At 36.3% G+C, this 16449-nt stretch overlaps 1 pseudogene; it reads right to left on the bottom strand.

The window, feature by feature from the left end:
- Positions 1–16449, bottom strand: part of LOC107745420 (trichohyalin-like) — a 182819-nt pseudogene that overhangs the window by 119200 nt on the left and 47170 nt on the right.

The raw sequence follows: 16449 nt of genomic DNA, 5'->3' as shown, positions 1-16449 counted from the left end.
CTGTCAATCAAACTATTGTGGGAGGGGCCTGTCTGTGTGAGGTCACACAGCCAGGCATCTGAGATCGGCTCGATTTAAGAAAGGGGAAAACATTTAACGAGATTAAAAAAAATAACACTGGGTGTATTTTTATCATTATAGGGTGGTTGTGTACACACACTGCCAACACACATTTAAGTTCAAACAACTTGTAAAAGTGCATGTAGCATCCTATGACCCCTTTAAGGTTTGGAACATTGGGTCTTCATTTCTGACAAGCTGTGTTTAAGCATTTGTAAATAAGACTAAAAAGAACCATGATTTTGGTTTTGGGTAAGCTTGTATGAAAAGAAAATGTACGCATTTTAGAAACATGGTGCATATTGTGTGAAAAAAACACAAATTGTGTTAATGGCATGGTCACAACAGACGATGATGTGCTAATTGTGTTTAGAGTTTTGAAAATGTGACTACAGATTGGACAAAAGGATGTTAGCAATTGTAAAAAACTGTATTATCTTTGTAGAAAACAGTTGTGCTGCCTTATATATATTAATATATTTAGTCATTTTTTTCTCAAAAGTGCTGAATAAAAACATTAATTTATTTTAAAAAATGCATCCTTTTATGAATGAAAGTATAAACATCTTTAAAAAAAAGTTAGGGTGTGACATTCATGCTTTTTTTTCTCCTATAAAGGGTTTTAGAATGCTCATGAATTTAAGGAATTTCAGCCCCACAATCCACTGACACTCTCCTCTCTTCCAGCACTTACAGTAAATGCCTCACATCCTCTATTATCATTATACTTCAATTATCTCAGCACAGCGGGTACATTGTGCCCTACATCTCATAGTCACCGACATGCACCCACAGAGGCCAAGGGAGAGTGTGCTCCTATTTTAATTTTAGAGCATGACAAGATATATTTTTATTGTCATCCTCGCCATGTAGGAGTGTGCTCTGTACATGAGGCTTAGATTCTGCCTGAGCATGTGTGTAATACATACGCACATACAAACATATGTACTATAAGTTGTAAAAGATGTACAAACATGTACAAACAAGTTGTACTGATAGGAGCAAATGTTTTCTGAAACAGGATAGTTCACAGGACAGAAGCAGTGTGTGTGTGTGTGTGTGTGTGTGCAATTACCTGCATCAGCACTGATGCAACTCTGCTCTATCAATGCTTTGCTGTTTTCCCAGGTCTCCAGGAAGTGAGTTAACTGGTTCATAACAGTCGTCATCTCCCCACAAGACGACTGCAACAGGGCCAAAGCCTCCCTGAGAAGCCACTGCTGCTGCACAAACCTTGATCTGATGCGCACACAGACTCAAAGCAAATTATTCAAAAGATTCTGATTTAGTATTGAAGAATACTACATTTCTTTTCACTGCTTTATTGCAAGGGAACAGCACTTTCTCAGGAAAATGAGAGAAATAGAGGTGAGACAAGATGAGAAGGAGAGAGAAAAGATGAGTAGAAAAGAAAAGAGACTACATGAAATGTTTGTTTATTTTAAATAGAAGAGACAAGACGAGATGAGACAAAAATGTAGTGAAGAGATTACATAACATGTTAGTTCATTTTGATGAGAAGAGACTAGATGAGGCAAGACAAAGAGAAAGTTTAGAGAAAGACATTAAATGATTGAGTTCTGTTTGAAGAGAATATTGAGACGAGACGAGACAAAAAGAAAAGAGATGAAAAGAAAAAAGTTGAGAAGAAAAGTGAAGAGACAAGAATAGCTGAAATGAGATGTTTGAGTTCATATCGAAATTCATTCAATATTCTATCTCAAGGTTATCCAGGAGAGGCAAGTGAAACAATAAAAAGATTTGTCTTTAATACAGGAACTAATAAGAACAACTGATACTGATTTTTTTTTTAAATGAAATCACTGTTTATTCAACACTGAATCACTGACTTTTTGGATATCTTGGTTTTGATCCATTAAAATGCCGAGTCCCTGAACACAAATCTCGAAATATTCAAGAACACAGGCATAAGCCTAGACAAATAAACTTTACACTTTATGTGTGGGTGGGATATTTGTACTCCTGTTCATTTTAAGCTGTGTTTCATTTGTTATGAGTTCACATTTTCATATAATCCTTGAGTAGGTTTAAGGTAAACACATTTGGTAAGCAGCTGTTTATATATAAGCTAGTGTTGTGATGGACAGGATTAGATGAACATGCTCCTGCTGGACCTTCATTTAGACCTCCATCAATTTTCTATGGGACAGTCAGTGTCTCTTTGGGTTTGGCCTCTCATAGTTTCTGGCTGAGTGTCAGCACCGTCAGTGGTTAGCCGGTTGATTTAATGAGGTTTGCACTGTACATTTGAAGTTTTGTGTCAGTCCGGCTGTACTGCTGCCCTACATCGTGCCTCTTTCATTCCCACCAGCATTACATCATCATCATGAGACAGCAGCAGATAAGAGCTGCCAGAAGTCTCTATGTGGATAAACAGGACGCCAAGTGCACACACACACAAACACACATGCATGAAATCTCTTCAGCGACCACACACCAGCCATATGTGTATCCATTCCCCCATCCCAGCCTGTCACCACGTAAACAAACATACACAAGCACACACTCATCCACTTGTATAGGAGTCATGGTAACGGGTAAACATGGCAGTGTTAGGGTGAGACATGGAGACAGACAGACAGTAAAAGAAGAGAGAGAGCGACAGTGGGGGAGAACCATGGGAATAAATTTTTCATAACAAGGGAACAACACTGGGCAAAAAAAAGTCTATTATCAGAGGAGAGGAGACTAAAAGATGAAAAGGGAATTACAGTATAAAGGCAAAATTAGAAAGACAAGACAGGAAGGGACGGAATTAGATGAGATGAGAAACAAATAGGAAACGAAACGAGACAAGAAGACTGGAGATGAAACAAGAAAAGAAGAGAAAAGAGGAGACAAGATGAAATAAGAGGAGAAAAGATTAAATGTAAGAAAAAAGATGGTATGAGAAAATGTAAGAAGTAAAGAGCAAATGAAAAGAGTGTGACGTGACATGTGGCCAAGTATGGTGACCCATACTCGGAATTAGTGCTCTGCAGTTATCCCATCCAAAGTGCACACACACAGCAGTGAACACACACACACCGTGAACACACACCCGGAGCAGTGGGCAGCCCGGGGAGCAGTTGGGGGTTCGGTGCCTTGCTCAAGGGCACCTCAGTCGTGGTATTGAAGGTGGGGGGAGTGAATGCTTTTTTCTTTATTTTTCTCCACTCCTGCCCTTTCTTTCTTTCTTTCTCATTTCGCTCTCGGTGTTTGAAGTGATTCTGGAGTGTGTCTGGACAGCACATGGTCTGTTTTTGATGTGTGCGTCTGGCCAGCTGCTAACCTGCTTTCGCCCGCTTCTCAGCATTCTTAGCCTGTCCAGTTTCAAATCTATGACTTCCATCACAACTGTCTTTATGAATCACCTCCCATATCATCATCATCATTAACATTATCAGCATTCTGGTGCTCTTCAGCTCGCCTAGGGGTGTTCATGGATCAAACAGTTTATGCTTCCTGTCTCATTCGCTGTCCTTCCCCGTCTCTTTTTGTGAACCGCCGGGGCGTAGTCTATAATCAGGCTATAAACCTTTTGACCGAACAGACTGCTAGACCTCACGCTACAGTGAACTCGCACTACACACGCACATGCCCCATATGTGAAGCACGCACACTTCACTCCAAAAAATAAATATGCACACACACAAGACATGAAAAGGGGCCTTTAAAGAGACGCTAACATTACGGCTTGGGGGTTAAGGAGGGAAGACATCTAAGAATCATACTATTTCATTTTTTCTTTGCTCTGATGACTGAGGCAGTTCAAAGATGTGAAATCTACTTCATATATTTGTGAAGTAGAGAATAAAGGGAGCATACTTCAGTGCTCATTTTACCGATCTTCAGGGAAAGACTTCTTCACAACAACATTTTTCTATTTCTATTCTGATGAAAATATGAGTAATGATTTTCAATGCTAAAGGCGACTCCACAATGCTAGGGTGCCCAGGTGAAAAAGACGTAGTATTAAATGTATTAAAAAATATACTTGAAATTCAAGTAGTATGTTTATAATACATTTGTATTCCCAACATGCTTATTTGAAGTGCAATAAAAATATATTGAATTGCATTTTAATATATTTCTAAAAAGTATACTAGAAGTACTTTTGTATTAAATATATGCTTAGTTATACTTCGAAGAAATATGCTAAACAGAAGCATACTTTTAATGTATTTATAAAAAGTATACTAGAAATACTTTGGCAATAAATATATTTTTAGTTACACTTTTAAGGAATATACTAAACACAAGCATACTTTTAGTGACTTTTTAGTGTATTTACAGAAAACATACTTATGTTACCCTTACTTAAAGTATATTTTATGTCTACTTTGTGTAAGAACATAACAAAATGATTACACTTTTAGTGGGTTTTTAATGTACTTTATATTGCAGTAGGCCTACACATGGTTATATTTTAAATATTTATGTATTTATAATTTTAATATTTGGAAAAGTACAATATTTTGAAAAACATTTTTAACATTTACAATGTACAAACGTTTGCCAACTATTATTAAGCATTGCAATATTTAAAATATGTTGTTTAATATGTTATTCAGTTTTACTTAAAAGGTTATGCTACTTTGGTTGATTAGGCTGTTGTTCATTACATGATACATTAATTGTAATAAGCTAGGTGTTTATAAATTTGTTCAAGCTTGACGCCTTTATTTTCTAATATATATTTCTGAAATTCCCACAAGGATTTAAACATCATATATGAAAAAAAAAAAAACTTGCGTTTACTTGTTTAAATTCAAACAACCCACTGACTAAACCTGATTGGTTCCAGAGCCATTGAACGGCTCTGATTGGTTCGTATGATAATGAGCTCACCCCAGAGAGCTTCGTATATAAAATATGATGTGCGTGCAAATGTCTATTGAATGTGAATATAAGTCTAAATTTAAACAGTATTATATAGAGCGGTCGCCGATCGTGTCTCTTTAGGGCACATTAGAGTATGCAAGATAATACTTTTACTTAAAGGATAGTTCAGCCAAAAATGAAAACTCTGTAATCATTACTCAACCTTAAGTTGTTCCAGGTTTGGAATTTTCATTTTTGGGTGAACTATCCCTTTAGCTAAGGTTTTACATATGACTAGTAGTTTCCCCAATGTGGTATTAGTAGTTACTAAAAGTAGTTTACTAAAGTACCTCAATATTTCTTCTAGTAATTACTTTGTCTTAGCTCTAAACAATTTCTCTTTTCCTTCTTTCCCTAAATCAGACCAGACCCCTGTACTGCAGAATAAAGCTGAATGTCTCATGATCAAATGTCTCTTGAATGTGAATATAAGTCTAAATTTAAACAGTATTATATAGAGCGGTCGCCGATCGTGTCTCTTTAGGGCACTTGGAGGAAACCACGCAATTCATATGGATTACTTTGGCGATGTTTTTTTGCGATTTCAACTTTTTGAAACGTGAACATCTTTGGTGAATCTTCTTTCATCGGAGGGACATAAATCTCTCAGATTTTTATTAAAATATCTCAGCTTTTCTTTTGAAGATGAACGAAAGTCTTAGATGGTTTGGAGCATCTTAAGGGTGAGTGATGACAGAATTCAAATTGTTTTGGGGGAACTATGAAATTAATTAGAAAATATAGCGGTATGTTCTTATTTTTACCAGCTTCTGCAAGCGTGTATGGCGTCTGGCTTTTGGAACCTCACTGTGACTTCAGGTAAGATTTAATTAACGTTATTTGTCTGTGCCAGTCGTGTTTTTGACACATGCATTGGCAGAAAAAAATAAATAAAATAAAATTAGTCATTATAACATGTACAACATTAACATTCTTTTATTTGCAAAATGAAGTTGTGTATTTATTTATTTCTGATTTCCTGAACAATTTGGCTTCATTGTAATGAGGTTAATGATCTTTGAAAAACCATGATTATGAACATACAATTACTTTGTCTTGAGCTGATTAGCCAACTGTGGTAGTGTTCGTTGATTGGTGTTTATATTTGTTCAAGCTTGACAACCTTATCGCCTTTATTTTCTAATATATATTTCTCATTACAGATAAGAACAAAGATTAAATTGTAAGAAGGGTTGCTTATATGAGAGCATACAGTACATCTGAAACTGCTGAGGCTGGGAAGGTTTTTGAGGTACATTGTTCTCAGCGTACTGTCATTCTTAAAAAGAAAACAAATCATCAATCATCATTTGCTTTTTTGTGTGTGTGAAATATTAACATTTGTTGTTTTTCAGATCAGCTGCTATAGAAGACAAACTGAAATCTGAGTGCAGAGACAAGCAAAGGAATAGTAAGTATATTTTCATGTTGTATCACCTCTGTTATAGAGATTTTTGAATCAGGCCTAATGGAGGGTGATTTGGTCAATCTTGGAAGAAAAACGTTAGCAATGTGTCCATTCCAGCTGGCTAATTTGTGCTTGCTTTCAGTCATTCATGTAATAATCTGTTATTTCATTTTGTTTCTGTTTTGTTTTTTTCTAAAGCTGCAAGGCTCTGGTGCAAAATATTGTATGCCAGGAGTCAGGACGACTAGGCTGTGCCCAGGTCTCCGGAACCTGCTACGACGCTCAGCTCCATCAGCCCTCCATCTGCGCCTTCGGATCCACCAGCTCTGTCTCCATCGGTCGGCCCCCAGATGTTGGCAGCCACACCATCTACATCTTGGCTCCTCGCTCCCTCGATTCCGCCGTGTGTTGTCAGCACTGGGATGCTCTGGGTCTGTGCCATGTGCCAAACACCATCTAAGCTGCCAGGGCATCATCGTTATCCTCCCATCACCATCCCTTCGCAACATCCTGCCATCATCCCCGCACTTTTGCCTCTCACCATTCTTACGCCATCTCCTTGTCCACCTCCAAAACCCCCTCCATCCCTCCCTATTCTGTTGCTTGAACTTTATCATCTTCAGTCTTTGCACACACACAGCTATTCACTTATGCACTTTGTTTTTCAGTCTTTTTTATGTATTTTTTTTCTTCAGAAAATTGCATTGTAATTTTTATTTATTCATTGATGTAAAATTCTGTACTTTTTAGTAAGGCCGGTATAACTGAAATGTTCTACAAATGGAAAAGATAGCTCTGCCATAGCATTTCAGTCTTTTTTTATTTGTTTTTTTATAATGTATTAAAATGTACTTGAGTATGTTTGTAGTAATACAAATATACTATAAACATACTTGTATTTCAAGTGCATTTTTAATACATTTAATAGTATGTTTTGTTTTGTTTTTCACCGAAGTATATATGCTGCTGTCCTTTTTTAGTGTACTTTATGAATCTTTGTAATGTATGCAACAATATATAATACATTAAAGTTTTCTAGATATCAAAGTGTGTACGTGTGTGTATATACTGAAAAAAGCAGCTTTATAATATACTAGTAGTGTAATGCTAATGCATTTCCAATGAGCTGAAATACAATTGAAATGTACTTGAAGTACATTAAAACGATGCTTCAAATATACTCTAACTGTAGTTCATGAAGTATTAAAAGGACATTTTAAATGTATTTTAAGAATTACACTTAAATTGCACTAAATATACTTAAAGTGGTTCCATTTTAACACAATTTCAATATATTAAATATATTACAAATAGATTAAAATCAAACTTAAACATATCTTGAAATACACTTAATATACTTAAAGTTGTTTCAAAATAATACATTTAATATGCACTTAGTATAGTATAATTTAAATATAGTAAGTATGTCTGAAAAAGCACAATTTAAATATATTTCTTTTTCACCTGGGTGTACGACTGTCACAATATCAGATTTTCAGTACATAATTATTATGGCCGAAAGAATTCACAATAACATTATTATCACAATATCTATAGAAAACTTTGCTTTGTTTGCATTTCCTGTTAGGCCAATGTATCACACTCAAAATATGTGTGAAGAGAGAAAGTTCGTAATCATAACTTCTAAAGAGAACTTATAAAAAGAACTGTTGATTCGGGTCTAACACCCCATCTTTTTTACGGAACTCTCACACTAATGAGCTAACTGAGGATTGACTGTCTCACTTTTGCCTGTCATCTCCTCTCACATGAGTTTGTGAGGCAGTAATAGCTACATACTGATGCTGCGTCCCAATTTGCCTACTTATACTACATCCTTAATGTACATACTCTTTTCTAGTAGAAGAGTAGGCAAGCTTTGGGACATACTATCACGTCATACAGATGCATCTTTAACCGACGCTCTGTTGCATAGTTACACGGATCCTGTCACTGTAAACTGGCCTGTCAATCATCTTGTCACAATTAACATCCTCTATATTTCATTTAATTTAACTTTCTACCGTAACGGAGAGAAGAAAAAAAAGTAACCGTTGATCTGGTCTTTATGCGGCGAACTCTACTCATATTTTTTTCACAATGATACATTTAAACGTTACTGACCCAAAGGATGTTTACAAAAGTTCACATTGTTGCAGATTAAATATAACATGAATAACATTAAAGAATTTTTTTTTTTTTACCAGGTTAAATGTTGATTATTAGTAACTCATTTTTGGTAACCTTTTAACTGAACCTCTCTACTTAACCGTTGGTCGAGTACATTCGCCATGTTTGAATTTGTGTTTATAGTTCTGAACCAAATACTTATCCAATATTAACCGTTAGAGTGTGCAAGGATCCACACTTAGAAAATCAACTGGAAATAGTACACCATCTGGGGACTCTTGGCACACTCTTTTTAGCATACTATGCTGTGGGACACACTTATTCTAATCTCACATACTATTTAGGATGGATAGTATGCACATTGAGGTGTATTTTCATTTTTATAATTGGTGGCAACCAGCATTAAGGTGCAATACTGCCACCTAGTATTTTGGAGTGTCAGCCAGTTACTTGTGCTGTATAACTTATATTAGTGTACGTGTAACATTAACATGATATAAATAGTTAATTTTTTAAATATCACTTTTATTGTCAGTATATTGCAACATCCTTAATAGGGTGTTGTGTTGTGGCTGGTTGCAAGGCCATAGCTATGGACTGTATTTAGCATGTTTTTAAGCAGTTGCTAGGGTGTTCTGGGTGACTGCTAAATCATTTCACCCCCAAATCTGATATATGGTTTGGTTCATTTTGTCAATGAAAGTTTCACCCATATTAGGCGAAAATCTTAAATGGAATGTTCACCCAAAAATGAAAACTGTCATCATTTACTCATGTCGTACCAAACCTGAATGACTTTCTTTTGTCTGTGAAACATAAGAAGATATTTTAAAAAATGTTTCAACTGTTTTTGTCCACACAAAACAGCACTGACTTTCATTGTATGGACAGGCAGAATTTTCTTTTTTTTTTTTTTTTTGTCTGATTAAAGTAATAGCAAACCTCTTCTCGATAAGTCACATGATTGAAGTATCATTCATGTCTGTAGTACAAAAGGTGCTGAATAAAGTTATTACATAAGGTCTTTTCACATGACTAGTGGCACGGCTTCAACACACTGTTCAATGCAAAGGATCATACTCTGCTTTGACATATATGTGAAAAATATTAGATAATATCTCAGAAGGAAGATTTTACGAGGTTGCTAGGTAGCAGGAAATTATGAAGTGCTCACAGTAAACTGTAAAAAAATTTATTTGAGCCTGACAATTGCTTTGCAGAAAAAGAAAAAGGAGCTGTCAAATATAGTTTAACACAAATGCTCTTGGTGAACTGAGGTCAAATGAGTAAAAGGGGGGTTTGACAGTTTAAACCCATTTCTTATTGCTCAAAAAAAAAGACAAATCATTTGTGAAATGATAAACCTGTATTTGAGAATACAGACTGCACATATCATATGCATTTTTTTTTTCAGTAATCATTGGCTGATAAAATGCCACAAATTTCACAAATGGGGTCAAAACTGAATTATCTGAAAGTTGAGTATTGTGTTCCAATGTTTGGCAAGAGTGCAACACATCGCTAGTTTTAAAGCTGCACTCCACAGAGCCCTGAACAGCCAAGAAACACAGAGAGTGAGAGAAACATTTTAATCATCATAAAACATTACTATCCTTACCAGCACGGGAACACAGAATATAACATTTTGTTTTTCAAGCGATAAATTTTGATGGGGTGCAAGGTTAGACCGCACCGAGAGCACTATGATTATTTCTTAAGAAATGTGAAAGGCATCCCGAGAAAGTCAGATGTAATAATGACACCCACTATAGACTACAACACCACACATTCCTATATAATAGGTCATGACATATACGGGAACCCATGCAGGGAAATAAGCTCCTTGTTCTACAGGTGGTGAAATATGATATAATCATTATCGTTGAAAACTGAATGAATCGCCTGGTAAGACATTGTGGTCATGAGGGTGTGACATCGCGTGTATTTATGTGCTTGTGTGTAATGCCCAGGCAGCATATATTCATGAAAGAGAAAAAATATATTGTTTACATTTTATTTTACTTTTTTTTTTTTAACATTGTACCTTTGTTCTGAAAATTATGACTGAGAGATTCCAAAACATGCACAGGTGTCAGCCATCAGCTGAAATATTCAATTAAATGGGACAAAGAGAAAGAAAACAAACATGAGGGAAGATGAAAAAGAATATAAAGCACATTAGAAATGGATTTTCAACTCACTCCAGGTTTTTATGTCACCTGATGCACACTAACCACAAATAAATGTTTGCCACACATTCCTTTACTTAAATACAATCCCCCGGCACACACCTTCCCTGGAAGCACTTCACAGTATGACGCCATCAAGCCCTTTGTGTATGCCACTCATACAGACGTTTGGAGAAGATGGAAAAGCCTGTCAGAAAGCTCATGACTGAATTATTGCCTGCCAGTCAACCGAGATCGAGGGATCCTTTCTGTCATTCATGACAGCTTCACTTCACAGCATCTGATTATTAACTGTTTATATCTCAAACAACAGATATCAGCAGGAGGACCAAGCCTCAAAGCCTTAAAGTGAATAACGTGAGGAATATTAATAGAAAATCCATTATGCTGAAAATTAATATATAAAATAAATTTCTTCAGGATGATACAACACTTATTCACTTTGTTAAGGTCTGTTTGTTTATTTATTTATTTAATCAATTTTTATTGTTAGTAGTAGTAGTAGTAGTAGTAGCAGCAGCAGCAGCAGTAGTATATAATAAGTATATACCCATTCACACTATTGTTATGTTTAATCGTTTTAAATGTTTATCAAAGTTTATTCAAATAATATTCTTTATTAATGCTTTTGGTAATTGTCTTTTTTTATTATTTCTATTTTTTTAATGCTTTTGATAATACAAACCCTATTTTGCTATACCAATAAAACAACTATATTATGCTTCTGAAAGATGGACTTGGAAGAGAAATGTCAGTCAATCAGTTTGATTTGCAATTAGGCAAGTGTATGATTTATACTAATGCTATAGTCAAGTAATCTGACTGAAATAAGAAATTCAGTGGTCAGACATAACAACAATCTTTCCTGAATAAATGTCAAAGGATTTTGAGATCAATTTTGTCTTTTTTTTTTCATATACATAATCCTAGTATACAGCTACACAGAAATCTATTCTGTTCAAATCAATGCACGCTTGTTCTCCTTTTAGTTCTCCTTCCTTTTTCACTTTGTATTTTTATTTCTCACACTTGTGCCTGCAAACACCCACAAGTGTACTCACACGCACACAGTTGTTTCCCATCTGCAGAGCTCTTCCTGTCGTGCTGTGGCTGAGGTGGCTACTGCCGGCACTCCACACACGCACTCACGACTAAATGAGATCTGCCCATTCTGCTGCGCTTGTTCTTTTGTCTCTCTTACGCCATTGTTCCCTCATTTCCTTACCTGAGGTGCAGGCGGCAAGTGCGCTCGTTTTCCAGCTCTTTTTCTCTGCCCTCACGCTCTTCATCTCACGCGTGACCACGCACAGCTGCAGGTCAAGGGCCTTCACGCTGGAAAAGAGACAGAGTGAGATAGACACAGAAAGCAGCAATGGCACAATAATTATTACATTGAGTTTTTTTATAGGACAATATTGTTTGTGTGGAAACATTTCACATGTTGATTTTCTAAATATAAAAAGTCTTTCCTTTTCTCTCAATAAAAGTTAAATGGCAGGAGAGCGGCCCAGACACAGAGCAGGGGAGTTGAGTTACTCTGTGTGTGTGTGTGGAGTGTGTGAGACTAAATGAGAGACAGACTTCTGTAGGGCATATATACGGTCTGCAGAGTATTATAGGCTTTTGTGGATCTCACACAGACAAGGTCGCTATAGCAACAGGAGAGTACACACCAAGGCTGATTAAATTCCTGGCACAAAGGGGTTTATTGAACCTGAGGCAATAGCTGATGTATCAATGTGATATCACTGGGAGTGTAATTGTCATTGTGTTTGCGTGTGCCAATTTAAGTGCCTAATCCAGGCTTGTGTTTGTGTGCAACAGAACGAGAGCGTGAGAGAGAGTGTGTGAGTGCTATCGTTTGTGTTTGTGCTGGTAAAAGACATGGGTATGAATAAATTTAGGCCTTAAGAAGATTCCCAGCTGCAGATTATTGGGTTCTTGTGGTGAAGTCATGAATTTCATTCACACCATCTTTGTGTGAGAAATCAGAACGCATGCAAATCTATAAACAATGAACTAGTTTCCTGTTCTATCAGTAGCTGAAACTCAGAAAAAGGCCCCAGTGTTTGTGCACACGCTTTAATTTTTTTTTTTTTACATTTTTTAATTCATTTATTTTAATTCATTTTTTATTTATTTATTTATTGTGCATTTGGACAGCTTCTGGTGCATGCTGGTGTAGGACAGCTGTTTAATCTGATTTTGTGATCTTGCATTAATGTATTTCAGTTAATAGCCCTCTACGGCAATGGGAAATCTCTGAGAAACTAGTTTATTTGAGAGAAATTCATTTATCTTCTAATTAAATTGATATGTGCTTCAAACTTCTATGGTCTCAAATGGAATTATCATTCAATATGTCCTTCAATGCTGTTCTTCAAAGCATAACGCATCCTGACTGCTGAGCTGATTCTGCACTCAGCATTCTGTATTTTGCCTGACAACAAGTTGTTCATGCATAAATGAATAACTGCAAATTTGATTCAAACTGCATTTAATTAATTCAGTTTTCTATAAAATGTTCACGGGAAATGCATTACTGCAGTTTCAGCAAGGATACAGAGTAGCAAACATGTTCTTATAACATCATGAAAATTTTTCCAACTCAGTCATTCTGTTTTTTGTTTTTTTGTTTGTTTTTTTTCTGACATGTTGGTGTTATATATTTCACTTAGATGTTATAAGTTGCACTGAGAAAATACAGCTGGATAAAACAAAAACTGTCCGTCTTCATTTCAGGCTTCAAAGCAACAAAATGTGATTATTTTAAAGGGGGTTGATTCTTTTCTATACCCACTGTATGTATGATGTATGTATGTACATATATAAAATGTTTTCAACACTGATAATAATCTGACGTTTCTTGAGCACCAAATCAGCATATTAGAATGGCTTCTGAAGGATCGTTTGACAGAAGACAGGAGAAATGGCTGCTGAATATTCAACTTTGCCATCATTAATTTTTTGCTAAATTCGTTTTTTTTTTTATATATATATATATTAAAATACAAAAGTTCTTTTAAATTGTAATTTTTCATATTGTATTTTTACGGTATATTTGATCAAATAAGTACAGTCTTGGTGAGCACAAGACTTCTTTTAAAAATACTTTTCTTTTTAAAAAACCATTACAAATCATACCTACCAACATACAAATATTGAGTATTTTCTAATACATTATAAATGTATGTGTGGATATATACAAGAGGAAAAAATATGCCTCTTGACCAATTAAAAAACATAAAAGATGATCTTTGAATCTCAATAGCAAGAAAGTGAAGGAAAATGATATGCCACCATATGTCAATACCATAACAAGATACCATAAAAATATGAAAATAGAAGAAAATCCACACACACACACACACACACACACACACACACACACAACACAAACAAGATTAAAATCTCAGAAGATGCTCTCTTACAATAAAATACTTAAAAACAAATACACATAGCACAGCTGTGTTCTCCTAATGAATATACTCTATTGTTTGGATAATGTTAAAAGAACTCTATTGCCAGATCAGTTTATGGGGTGTATGGGGAATGTAAGTGTGTAAGGGGCAAAAACTGCTTCCAGATCAACATTCTTAGCTTGACATTTGTGATATACGGCCCTTTGAGCTTAAATACTTAGAGTCTCTGCTCATACTGTGAGAAAAAAAAAAGGATTTCAAAAACCCCACAAAGGAATCGAAAGATAAGGCTCTTTTGATTCTTTATTATCCCTTAACAAATCTCAGAGCCACAGCTGAACACAGAGATGCATGATTGAGAATGTACTGTTCTCACTTCTGTTGTCAGACGATCCAGCTTTGTTGAAATATGGCACAGCCACAGATGGCTTCGGAATGCACTGTACCCAGTAGTAACAGTGAGTAAAACAATGGTAATGTGTGTGAATAGAGTATTAGTAATGTAAGCGAGATTAGCGGCAACCACGCTGGCGATGCTAGCGGGCTATTTGCTAATAGCGGACTCGGGAAATCAAAATAAAACTAGTGATAACAAGGCGCTCTGATTGTTTTTGTTGTAGAATACGATGGGGGATATATTCACACGTTATAGAAACGAAAATGATGGTGTATAAAATTGATTTTAAGATAAAAAGTTAGACGACAAAGAATTAACTCAAACTCAAAACACACGGCAGCAACAAACGGGAAGTGTCAATTCAGTCCATAGTTTACGAGCGTGAAATTACACATGCTACAATCTTGTAAGGACATGAGAGACCTGTTCCAGAATCTTCATCACTTATTTAAGGGCACTGAGAGAGCAGCACGAAACATTATATTCATCTTCACATGTCTCTGTTATTTCCATTATACTTTCCCACCATCCACACAGGTAAATTCCGGGGCTTATGGGTATTTAGAAGGCTTCGGATGCCCATTACCGCAGAAATGAGCAGCTTACAGAAAATTTAATCAGAACATAAATCCATATGTTAAGCTTTAGCGCAGACTATGCTGTCTGTCGCGGTACAGAGGGTTCTGATGCATCGTCGGTAAATGCAGCAGATGTCGGCCCTAATGTCTCAAAGCAAGGCTTAAAGAGACAGTTCCACAGCAAGCGATGTCTGGCTCATTACCTCACTTGTTACTCAAATCAGAATTAGAGCAGAGCCTTAGACTGGGTACAGACATTCAGCTGCCTACGGTGTGTGTGTGTGTGTACCAAGAGATATGAGTCGTGATAATGGGCTGCAAATCCCAGACTAAAGACAACTCTGCTGTTCTCTCATCTACAGGACTGTGTGTGCGTGTAGGAGGCTAAAAAAATCGTGATAACAGCGAGCAACTGGCTGTGGTTGCAACCATGTGTGTGAGTGAGCCGGTGAACTGACCTGCTCTTTCTATTATCGTGTGATTGAGTGGGAGGCTGAGTGTGCGTGTGCTTCCATACATTTATCTGTGTGACTGCATGCAATGGTGAATCACTATAATGATTTTATGCTAGTTATAGACATTTATGATAGTGAGTCACTGGCTTTGTTCCAATTGTGCGTTGCTTGCCGTTTACGGCCTACATAGGCCGCTGCTGTTTAAAGGGGTCATATGATGCTGTTAAAAATAACATTATTTTGTGTATTTGGTGTAATGAAATGTGTTTATGATATTTAAAGTTAAAAAACACATTATTTTCCACATACTGTACATTATTGTTTCTCCTCTATGCCCAGCCTTTTTGAAATGCATTGATTTTTACAAAGCTCATCGGTCTGAAAAAGCGAGGTGTGCTGTGATTGGCCAGCTATCCAGTGCGTTGTGATTGGCCGAATATCTCAAGCGTGTGACGGAAATGTTATGCCCCTTGCTGCACACATCTGGATATTTGGGTTAAACTGTTCTGGAACAGTGTTGTAAATACAACTTAACCACTGATTTGTAGTCGTGTCCTCTTTTGGAAGACCAAACAAAGTAGTTTCGCTTTCACCACGAAAAACACGGCGGCCTAGCGGCTTAGCGTGAGCTGAGGTTACAGATCTTCTTTATGCACCAAGAGCTTGTAACACTCCAAAGAGAAAGGAAAAATTGAAATCGCATCATATGACCCCTTTAAAGCTGAAATAGGACCATAAAAGAGTGATGTGAAGCACTATACATAGACAGTGACTTTGAGCTCCTCACATGAAGCACACAGACAAAACGATTCGACTAATATGGTTTAAAACGCATGATTTCGGCGCGATAAACATGATAATCAGAATCAAAACAGATGTTTTTAGCAGGTCCGAGCTGTAATGGTGCAGCTCTATTCTGGAAAAGG

The sequence above is a fragment of the Sinocyclocheilus rhinocerous genome, unplaced genomic scaffold (genome assembly GCF_001515625.1).
Source record: "Sinocyclocheilus rhinocerous isolate Xijiao unplaced genomic scaffold, SAMN03320098_v1.1 scaffold3303, whole genome shotgun sequence".
NCBI lineage: Eukaryota > Metazoa > Chordata > Actinopteri > Cypriniformes > Cyprinidae > Sinocyclocheilus > Sinocyclocheilus rhinocerous.
The sequence above is the reverse complement of the archived record's forward strand: the minus strand, read 5'-3'. Positions and strand labels throughout refer to the sequence as shown.